This window comes from Coenobita brevimanus, chromosome 102 (genome assembly GCF_032717465.1).
Source record: "Coenobita brevimanus isolate Jiangsu-jjx chromosome 102, ASM3271746v2, whole genome shotgun sequence".
NCBI classification, from domain to species: Eukaryota; Metazoa; Arthropoda; class Malacostraca; order Decapoda; family Coenobitidae; genus Coenobita; species Coenobita brevimanus.
In genome coordinates, this window is record NC_137055.1 from 9,461,414 (window position 1) to 9,473,876 (window position 12,463).

Genomic DNA, 12,463 nt, shown 5'->3' on the forward strand with positions numbered 1-12,463 from the left:
TCCGTAGTGAAGGGGTTAATGAATCTGTGGAACCAGTTACGAGAACAGTTGATGAACTCAACATATCTACTTATCCTTGTATATTTCAAGCTTGTGGTTTAGTGGCTGATAAGAGCTGAAGCGACGGACCTGCTTATGCAAGTAGGTGCGATGCTACCAGGGTCGTAAGTTGGCTGCCTGCCCTTAAATATTCTGGTTTACGTTTATCTACACTCGAATACCTACGCCCCAAAGGGAATACATGGGACTGACTGTTACCTTTACCGAAATTAATTAGCACGCAACTATGCTTATCGAGGTGATGAAGAACACAGAACCTAGAGCCTGAAGTCAACCACGTAACTCTGATGAACTCGTCGTAGTAAAAGCTTGGGATAAAGGATGGTACAGTGAGCTAGACAATACTGAAGAGAAAATAAAAAACAATGACACATACTTGTATTCTATTTACATGTAAGACGCTGTAGCACCGACTGAACAGGGCTGCACCTAGTTCCGTGGCTGATGAGGAACTGGTGACAGAGAGAACCCGCGGGGGGGGGTAGAGGGGAGAGGTCAATTTCACTAGCCTTCAAGACTCGGCAAAAATGCCAGTGCAACACCCAGCCTTACAATTCCTGGGAGGGGAGACTATAAATACCCTCACTTACAGCCTCTCTCCTGGTAACGAAATAACGAGATGTCCTGCGCCACACTCCAACACTCACTTCAATATCCCCAACAGTCACAACCTTTCTTCCAATTTTCTCCCTGCTGAACACCACCTCGCCTGCTCTAAACTTCGCTTTCCTTCCTCAGTGAAGCTCACCTGATGAAGGTCACTGACAATGGGACCTTTTCTGTATCATCTTACACTGTCTACACTTAACTCAAAACCAAGCGTTTATGTGTGTGTGTGTGTGTGTGTGTGTTTGTGTGTGTGTGTGTGTGTGTGTTTCAATTCCATTTAATCATCTTAATAATAAATGCATTGGTAAGGATTTTACGTCATACTCTGTCAAAAACTGTTTATGAAAAAAATCAATAAAAAGCACCAAAACTTGAAAAGACCAATGAATTTTTAGCGTCGACAAATACAAGCTTAAACTTCATCAACTTCCTGGGTTGACCAAGTTAATTAAAACTCGGATTAAATTGTCAAACAGTTTCTGGGTGAGAGAACTGCTGGTCCAGGAAATAATGGTAGTCAATTAATACGTGAATAAGGACGGAATTCAATTACACGATAGCAAAGGTGCAAAGAACAAGGTGGGGACAATTAGGTGCTGAACTTTTGTTGTCAATAATTCTGCCCTATTGCTCTTAAAAGAACAGTGCCCGAGGTGAGAGCTGAGGGATATTGTAGAAGGACTTTAAGCCAGTTGGCGAGAAGACCCGAAGAGAACTAAGCAGATTTTAATGCAGCATGATAATACTCGGAAATTTTTGTAGGCTCAATAGGAGAATAAGATATGCAGATTCCACATCCACTCACTCGGTATAGTATTGCGTTCTGATGGCTTTAACGGGTTATGGTAATACATATGAAAAGTTTTGGTAGCGTTAATGAGAGATTTTGAAAAATGTGTACACTCTGTTCACTTTAACTATATGGTATGTAAAATTAGTCTCGCCGTCTTGAGCTTTGAGATATAACAAGAGTTCAGTGCAAGAATATGGTGCGAGTCATGGACAATTGTAAAGGAATGGATGTTGAGCCACAGTATTGTCTTGTTTTGCCTTTCAGCCACGTGAAACAAGTTGTAAAAGAACAAAAACTCTGTTCAGTTAATACACTACTTTAGACGAGGGGCCCACTGGCCCCTCACTCTATGTAGTGTTGCGTTCAGGTGACCCTACAAATTCAAATGATTTCCTTTAAACCAGCAAGTAATTTACTACGTTGAGTGGTAACCATATAACCTAATGAAGTCTAGTGGTGCAGAGAGTTAAGGAGCTCCAGCGGGAAGGGCCCATAAAGATTTGCATCTGAGGGATGACTGGGGCTCACTGCTTACACAATGCCACTCAGGGGCTAGGGAGGCTGGTCACCTTTGTCATAAGTCTCGGGACTGAGTAGCCTAACCCAAGTCCCCTACGCTTCTGAAGAAACACACACACACACACACACACACACACACACACACACACACACACACACACACACACACACAGACCGGGGGGGGGGGTAGAAACAGCAAAACAGCCTGTACACCTTTGGTAAACTAATGAATTCATAGGCTATTTTTGCATACACCGATAAGCACATCAGATTATTGGAGCTCATTAAAAAAATATGGAAATGGTAAAGCTGCCCGTAAATCCCTTGAGAGGCTAATGCATTCATGTTGCATTTTTTGTTGATACTGAACAGAGTGAGAGCTTTCTCAAAAACTCACCTACCATTTTACTGAAACCGATATGGCAAACACAGAAGGCAATTCACTATTTTCTGACAACTTTTGAAGCGCTTGAGAGAAACTGAATGTCTCAGAGTGAAATATGTCTGTGTTTATATATATAGCAAATGACTGCACATTATAATATGGGATACAGGCAGATAAAATCAGTCATAGGTATTCCAAAAATTGCCATCAAGATTCACGGGGTTGCCTTTCATTTCGCGGTATGAGTTAGAATTATTCGAGAGGGACGCCTTCATGTGGTGGCACCAATATAACCTGGCGATGGAGCTGCTCTACCCATAAACATCCATCAATTCCCTCCCTATCTCCCAGAGGAGAATGGTGACCTGCAGAAAGGGCAACTTCAGCCTGCAGTCCACCGGGATCACATTCAGATCAGCTTGATGATACAACCACTACCACGCAATCGGGTGTACTAGCACTGGAGAAACAGAGGACTGAGAAGAGACATGGAGACTCTGGGAGGATCGCGAAATCATAAAGAGAATTGGATTGCGAGATCCTGTGAAAGCATAACAAATTGCCAAACCACCATAAATAACCTCAGACAGCTTTACTCTGGGAGGTCCGGTGAGCCTGGGGGCGCTTGATATCACCGTCGAGCGAGAGAGCATCTTTGAGAGCTCAAGATAACTTGGAAGCCTGAAAGTCCCTGTGAAAGCTTGACATACAGAGAAACATTTGCTCCTGATCCTGTTTTCATTTAATATCCTGACTGTGTCGGTAAAATCCACAATCTGAATCGTTGCGAATATCAGTCACGTTCATGCCATGTTTAAATTTTAACAAACATGGCCATCACAAACAGGGCAAGAAATTAGTAAAATTAGACAAGTTGCCCACCAGACTACCAGATTTAGAAAATGAGCAGCTCGCTGGGATTTCAGGAAGTCCAAATATTTACATGTTGACTAGCTCGACGAAACTGAGGCAGCGACGGAAGAAAAAAAAAAAAAACTATAACTATGCCGTTTTTACTCTAATTTGGCCTAAAATTGCCATCTCTCCATTATGAATGCTGAGTTGTAGCAGTAGATTAACACTAGAATATGATACTAGTCACAAAGAAGTGCCATGAAAAATGTAGAGGTATAACATTATCCTTTCCTGCAAATGAACTACAATGAATACTCTGCAAAAGGACGAAAATTTGGGCCAAGTTAGAGAAAAATGAGTATCGTATGGACAATTCTGTAATTTGTCATCATTTCTGGTAGTACAGGATTACCGCCAGTTTCAAAGGCTGATTATAACACGGTTTTCTCATGCATCACTCTTCCTAAACACATCCCTTCCTCATTCGTACATCGTCAGCATGAGAAAAGGTTATATCATGGGTCTCTCTCTCTCTCTCTCTCTCTCTCTCTCTCTCTCTCTCTCTCTCTCTCTCTCTCTCTCAGAAGCTCCGGTCCTACAGTAAACAAAATTTGAACTGACAGAAATATTATATACAGACTGTCATGCTGTCATCGCCTCTTCCCATACATCCTTCATCATATACAACTAGGCTACATGCACACCAGCTCTACATCAAGAGTAGTAATTCCTGCTCTGTGCTTATAAACATCAGTCACGTTCATGCGACGCTTGAAATTCATGGCACAAATAAATACGGTAACAAATGCAGCCACATAATTAGTCCGCCGCGTCCACTATGATAAGCCGCTGCCCCTCCACCCCCACCATCCCTAACCCACCCCCAGCACACCCCCACCCTCCCACCCACCCACCTAGCACCCTCATCCCTGATGACAGCAACAAGGGACAAGGTTTCATAAATACAAAAAAATAATTACTCACCGCATTATGAAACTGAAAATCCATCTTCTCTTCAACTATTCATGATGTACTTTTCAGTCTAATAATCTTATCTGAGTTTTTTTTTTTCCAGCTTTGGGGAGAGTTTTCGAACTGGAGAAGTTTGACAGAGCATTCCTTAATTCCTTCATTACGGGGGATGTACCCTATTTTTACGATAATCGTCTGGAGGTCCTGCAGCAAAAAGGGAATAATAATACAAAAGCATCAGCCTGAAGAGAGCCCTTTGGATACGGTATAAGAACTCTCTCTCTCTCTCTCTCTCTCTCTCTCTCTGAGTATAGGCTACTATGCCTGGTACATCACATTATATACCATCATTCCAGCCCATATGTATGTCTCTCACCCACGCCTCACCCACACAGTGTCAATGAAGCCCTAGCTTTTGGCACTGATCTGATGGATCAAGAAGGATGGTAATACCTGATCAGTACAATGGAAAGGAAGCAATAGCACAGCCAGGTTTTCACTAATGGGGGAGGGACAATTTGGCTCTAAGCTCCATTAGGGAATGTGGGCACTACAGTACACTGTGCATACACTAAATAATTTACAATTTCAAATGCGTGTGGCAATGGGATGTCTCCCCAGGCCCTCCCCCATAAGCTACGCCATTGACAGAAAGTGATCTGAGAGGAACAAAGTTGGCAGAAATAATCTTAACATGATGTCCTTGGGTTGGAGCATGGCTGACATAACAATAACGGATCTCACCTAACCTGCTTGGATGACTGGACTTCAGTGGTTATGAATGACTGGACCAGGCAGGAATGGTTGTGAGGGAAGTGATGGAACATTAAATGGTTTTAATGTTTCTAACTGGCTACAAACCGCCATTATAAAATGATCTGACTAAACATTAAATGACAAAGACTAAGCCTGACTTCTGAAACTGAGAATGAACCTAACTACTACAAGTATCTTCAACAATAGGTGCAACAGTACCTGAAGCAACACGACCTGAGCACTAACCAAGTACCGTACGTTCTTACCGTAATTACCTCCGCCAAGTAGGTTATATTTTACCCCGCGTTGGTTTGTTTGTTGGTTGGGTTGTCTGTCTATCTGTTAACAGGATTTCTCAAAAAGTTATGAACGGAAATTGATGAAATTTGTGGAAGTGTAGGCCATGGGCCAGGGAAAAAATTATTGAGTTTGGGAGGCAGATCCGGATCCGGAGTATCCTGCACAATATCTCCAAAAGTTCTCTATGAATTTCAATGAAATTTTGTAGAAGGTGCGCCATGGACCAAGAGAGAATTGATTACATTTGGGGGCGGATCCGTATCCGGATCCTATATGCAAGGATCCGAGTTCGGATCTTTTTTTATGGCTATGGCATTGGTGGAGGTATGCGCTCTCTTAGCTCTTTCTAGTTAACTCATGCAACCAAAGTACCGGTACGCCATTTCCGCCGTAGCTCCCCTGACGGTTCTGCTGACACAACGTAGATACGAGTATAAAGGTACCGTAATATTCTTATATTGGCTCAGGGTAGATTTTTTGTAGTAAACAGGTTAGACAAAGAGCTGAATGGATATCTTCTATTGCCAGTTTGTTTGAAAGTGTCCATTAAACCCTGGATAACGCCGTCATTAAATTCTCTCTCTCTCTCTCTCTCTCTCTCTCTCTCTCTCTCTCTCTCTCTCTCTCTCTCTCTCATGACTAATACTGTTCTCTCTCTCTCTCTCTCTCTCTCTCTCTCATGACTAATACTGTTCTCTCTCTCTCTCTCTCTCTCTCTCTCTCTCTCTCTCTCTCTCTCTCTCTCTCTCTCTCTCTCTCTCTCCTTCCTTTCCACGTCCTCACAAACCAAACAATCTCACACAAGACTGCGCTTCATACTGTCTGTGAGATAGAGCCATCCTGTCAATTGTTAGGGAATTGACCGTGAGTGTTTTTGTGTATTCATTCCGTGGGACGAGATTATTGATCATATTTACGATGGATTCCCTGTCCTAACTAAAGAGTTTGTTTGACAAAGGAGTACAAAGGAAAGCAAACAGTCACAGACTAGTTGGTGTCTTCCTGGCTGTTTGGTATAGGGAAGGTCATAACAAACTAATCTATCAGCTTAAGACAAGGATAGAAAAGCAGGAAGGCGCACCCCACCCACCAAATCCTTCAGTCGAAGCCGGCAGGAAATAGTGAGAAGGACCACCATGCAGCATAGAAATGTTGTCATGGAAATTTTATAGGAATGAGGGAAAAGAATTTTTTTTCTACACCATCTACCTGAAACGGAGAGTAACATTAAGCCAGCAATATTTATCGATGTTTTATCTGCGGCTGTATCATCCTCAAGTCCTGGGAAAAAAAAAAAAAAAAAATATATATATATATATATATATATATATATATATATATATATATATATACCACAAAAATGGGTTAGGCCTATTCAGGAGTGATCGTTCTTAGATGGAGGTACCATTACAGATACTTATATGAGCGATTTTTAAAGGTTAATACTGTGTCACAGTTCTCTACACTGGGGGGGCAGTTTGTTCCATATATTTACAACTCTGTAAAAAAAAAAAAACATGCTTAGCTTCATTCGACTGAAATCGTCTGCTGATAATTATATTCCCATTACTTTTAGTATGATTTGAATGATCAACAGTGATGTATTTATCCACAGCGATATTATCATATTCCTCTGAATATTCTGAATATTTGAATTTAATACCCACGTAACCTGCGTTTATCAAAGTAGATTTAGGGCTTCTAAATGCTCCTCATATGATTTATTTCTCAATCTAGGTACAGTATCATCTTTGTCACCCTTCTCTGTACTCTCTCAGTTTTTCCAAGTCTTTTTTTTTACAATACAGTGACCAGAATTGAACGCAATACTCCACATGCGGATGTACTAAGGAATTATACAAAGTGAGGACGATATATTCGGATTTATATTCGAATGCTCCACCTATGAATCCAGTCAGTTTACTGGCATTTTGTACAGCCTCCGTAAATGGTTTGCGATGTTTCAGATCATTTGCGATTATAACTCCTAAGTCTTTTTCATGGTTTACCTTATCAAGTCAGATATTATTTATCTTGTAAGTGGCCCTTACGTCTTTACTGTTAATAATTAGCACTTTACATTTATTAATACTGAAATTCAGTTCTCATGTTTGGGTCGAATTAAACAGTTTATCAAGATCTCCCTGAATTGCCTGCCACTACAATGCTGTATCTGCTCTGTAATCTGTTGTAGTATCATTTGCAAATACCGAAATATTGCAAAGTAATCTTTCACCAATATCATTTATTTATTTTAAGAAAAAGAAATAGGACCTAGCACTGAACCCTGTGGCACTTCAATTGAAAAGTCTATGCAGTCTGATTGCCTTCCATTCATTACAACTCTGCTTTCGACCAGTGAACCAGTCTTTGTTTTGGCTGAAGAAACTAGGCATGGGAAGACTTTGCTCTCTTTCTCTTTCTCTCTCTCTCTCTCTCTCTGCAGAAAACCAACTACCAACTAACGTACGATAAGTTTCCTCCCGTAACTATGATCTGTTTTTTACAGGAGGAACATGAGGTTTAGGAGGGAGTCTGCACTCTCCTTTCCTTGCCCTTCCTGCAAGAAAAAAAAATCATAGGTAGCTACAAATTGTCGTCGATCATATTAACCCCTTTGCGCCCCGTGCCCCCAGTATGGGAAGGAACTGGGCATTTTCAAAATTCAGTGAAGAAGGGAACCCCGGGGTCGGGACCTATGAGCTTCGCGACTATGAGCCGACAGGCGGAGGGCGGTACGCCTACCACCCTTCCGGCGAAATCCCTCGCAGAGGAGCTTGGGAGCTAAGGGGTTAACTACGCTTCCCTCACCTAAACTTATGTCACATTTTTGTCCTAATACACAGTAGTTTATTAACAGAGTTGAGTGGTATAATTAGAATGCTACGGATCTACGCACTTTCCATAGCATTTTATCGCGACTAGCATCATTGAAGGTTGTCTGTTACATCTCAGCATTAAAGACTCAGACAGCAATTTTAGGTCAACTTCAAGTAGAAAGAGTGTAGTAAACTTACAATACCACTTAACTCCATGAAATAAACTACATTAGGACGAAAATGTGGGACAAGTTAGGTGAGGGATGTGTAGTTACTTGACACTGGTCGTAAATCTATTTGTGAATCCGGCGAAGGTTTGGTGGTGTGCTGAGTCAGTGGTGCCGGCATTGGTATTCAGGAAGGCCCCTCACTGGACCTCACAAGGGTGGACACTGTGGTCATCTTGCATATTTACCAACTTTTTTCATTCCTTCAATCCTTTGACGTAGCATTTTCTTAGCTCGTTCAATTTTAAGACTTTTTCTTGGTCCATTCAGTCTTATGATGCATTATTTATTTCTTGCGAAGAATTATTAATTTCTTAACCCCTTCAATTTTAGGACGTATTTTTCTTAACTCCTTCAATCTTAAGACGTATTACTTATTCCTGAACCTCTTCATTCTTCAGACGTACCATATTACTTATTTCTTAACCCCCGCAGTCTTAAGACGTATTAATTTGTTAACCCCTTTAATATTAAGATGTATTATTTATTTCTTAACCCCTCTATTTCCAAGACGTATTTTGCTTGACCCATTCAGTCTTAAGATGCATTATTCATTTCCTAACTCCTCCAGTTCCGTAAGGTGTTTTTTAAATATTTGTACCGTAATATTAGACGATTTTATTAAACTTACTGAAAGCTTCCTGTAGTAATGGGATTAATGAATGAATAACTACCCTCTCCAGCTCCAGCTGTCCCTCCAAAGCTGATTAAAATCGTGTTGTATTAGAGTGAATAAAAAATCAAGAGCGGCATCGCACTGAAGAGGTGAAGCAAAGGTGGCGTATAAGACTGTTTATTATTTCACCTTCACTTATACACTTACTACACTACACTTAACACTGACCTACTCCACATTTATTTCCTTTGGGTGTAGTTGTAAGACTTTTTTTTTTTTTTAATGCAAGGAAGACGGAACCAAAGGCCAGGAGCCCACAAGCCGTTCCTTCCAAGAAAAAACAAAAACAATACAACAGAGAGCCAAATGCAAGATCTCTTCATTGTGTATACTTGTATACTCACATACGCAGTATCCCTGCAATTTTCAACCAAATTGGAATCAATACTAAAATGAAAATCACGAAAAACAACACAGTTTCTGATATTAAAAAACTGCTATGGAGATTCGTTTAAGGTGAAGACAGTCTGATAAATACGAACCCAGAGTTATAAATCAAGGACGAGAACATTTTGACATAGTAAAGGATGGTTGACAAGGATCTTGTCATGTCCACTTTTTTTTATTGTTTGTTTTATAGCTTATTTTAACTGGTACTTGTTCTTCTATATCCTCCATCTTTTCCCACTTCTACAGCATGTAGGGTCGATGTGTTTGACCAGTCTTCGACAAACAGCCCGGTCTGAGGCTATGCTGGTTTGATCTGCCATTTTGGTTTTGACAGGTTTTACGGCCGAATGCCTTTCCTGACGCCAACCCTCCCCATTTATCCGGGCTTAGGACCGGCACAGAAATGGACTGCCTTGCCCGTCCAGTGGATGGGGGGAGTGCTTTTAGTCTGACTGCTGCTAATAGGCATTTCTGGTATGGCCCCACTTAGATGACACATTGCTAAACTATTTTATTCACACTAAGAGATAACCTTGGTAGTCAAGGCTATATCTAACTCTTCCACTCCAAACATCTATCTTAACTTGAATAAAATAGGCATAATAGAACAAGAGTATATTAAAAAAAATATATAGCCTCCGGTTGAAGGAGTTAAATGGATCTCACAATTGTGAAAAGGGATTTTGCCCCGTCCACATGCTAATTTGTTTACCCCTTCCGCCCTGGGACATCATTCATACTTTCCTCCTGTTGCCGCTAGACAATTTTACTTTGCTTAAAATAGGATTCCAGTATTGCAGGGATTAAGTAAGGCAATATCTAACCTTTCCAGCCGAAGTGCTTCTGCTGAGCTAAAAATAATGGTTGGAAAATAGGAAGAATGGCATTTGCTTGACAGAATGTACTGAATGGATAATTGTTTGTTCTGAGAGAATTAACAACAAGCATAATGGTCATTTCTGTAACAGTTTTAGCTGAAATTATTTGAAGAATGAGGAAGCGCGATATTAATCCAAAGGGGAAAGAGAAATATTATAATGAATATTATTTGTTTATTATTTGTTGTTGTTTCCGTTCGTTTCAATGAAAAACATCGAATGGACAAAACAGACAAAAAAATATCAGAATTTCATACCCATCAGCTTAACTCTTGCGGAATGTTCACCCTGCTGATCATTTGTATTTTGAATCTGATGATTAGTATTTTACCATTTTCATCTCTGGTTGGAAAACATGGAAAGTACAGCAGACAAAATAATAATAGAGAATCGGAGCACAGTTTGAGTGAAACAATCTGACAACAAGGCCGATATATACTGGAAAATCCACGATGATCCTTCCCCACATTGATGAACATTCTTTCATGAGATACCCATACATCGCTGACTTCGACACTTCATAATCAGTACTCCGATAATATACATATCTGGATGATACAGATGAATCTTCAAGGGCCTTCTAAATCTATGCTTCTCCATTCGGATATCATCGGACCCTCACTCCAAAATACTTATTTGATCGACTATAACTGAGTACACAATATTCTGGTTGCCTTCAAAATGTTAAAGAGCAAAGGAGAATTAACTTTTTGCTAATTTTTTTCTCTAGTATTTACATACAACAGGATGGACACAAGAATGTCAGACTGATGACAGGTCGCCGCATCTCTAGGTAAGGCATGGTGCGCATACCATCACAGGTAACTAAAACTCTTTGCAAGGATTTATGACAATGACAAAAAAAATGTATATCGATCCATATATAATATGATTCTACGGTAGCACATTCACCAGAACCAATGAGAAGATGAAACTGATATACAAAGTACTTGAGCACAGTAAAGTAAAAAATGATGTGGGACGTACGGTACAGTACTGCTTGGTTTCGCAATTTAACAATTAACTACACGATATTTAAAAAGAAAGTTAAGTATGGCATAAGCATCTTAGAAACGTCACCGTCCTTTCCATATTTCATATGAGGTAGGCAAAGAAATAACTGTCAATGTGAGAAATATAGGTTCAACGGTAAACCCCACTAACCATCCAACCTGCTCTACTTTCGGCGGGTTCTCCATCTGTCGCCATTTCTCTTCAAGTCCCTCTCTTCTTCCCTGCAGCCGCAGCCATACACACAACAGTTTTCGTTTCCACATTCACTTCGTTATCACCCAATATATTGCCTAAATGTGTCATTATAAGGCGAAGAAACAGCTCCCATATTCACTTTAAATTCATCTTGTACTTGTCGTGAAACTGTACTATTATACAGCGAAAGCAGTGAGAGAAACAATATCTCTAAAAAAAATTTACATTCAAATTTCTATTTTCACACACCAACAATTCAGCTACATACAGAATTATTCCAACCCGAACACAATCATTATTGCATAATTTAAAAAATATATTGCAACATGGCAGGGAACACTAAACTGAATTGATGGTTCATATCCACCACTAACCTAGTCAACGTGACCCCTTTTCACCTCGTGGACTACCGTACAGTTTTTCCAGTGGCTGTTGCAAAATGCTGAACGTAATCAATCATATTGTTAGCCATGCAGATTAATATTACATTTTTTCTTTAAAATGCATCAGTGACATTTAATTTACCGTATAACACAACTGTGAATACAGCTATGCCGGAAAATGAAAAGTGGCAGGTAACTATATTACAACATGACTCATTATGTAACTCAAAGAAGTACCTAATATGTTTTGAGTATCAAAACACATAGACAGAAAGATACACACACACACACACACACACACACACACACACACACACACGAGCCACCAACATACATTGGATAGAGAGAGAGAGAGAGAGAGAGAGAGAGAGAGAGAGAGAGAGAGAGAGAGAGACCCATATGTATTGAAATGAAACAAATATCATGGTAAAAAATAGACTTTAATATCACCGAATTCTCCGATACATGGCCTTTACTTACACGCATAAACCGCGATATTGTATAACTATGCTATACCTCACTTTTGCATCGTTTATTAATTCTGTGCAAATTCCCTCGCCATCCATTACAAAGGCGTGGAATGGTTCAACTGTATACAGTTATATTACTCCATTATTTAGCCGAACAACAAT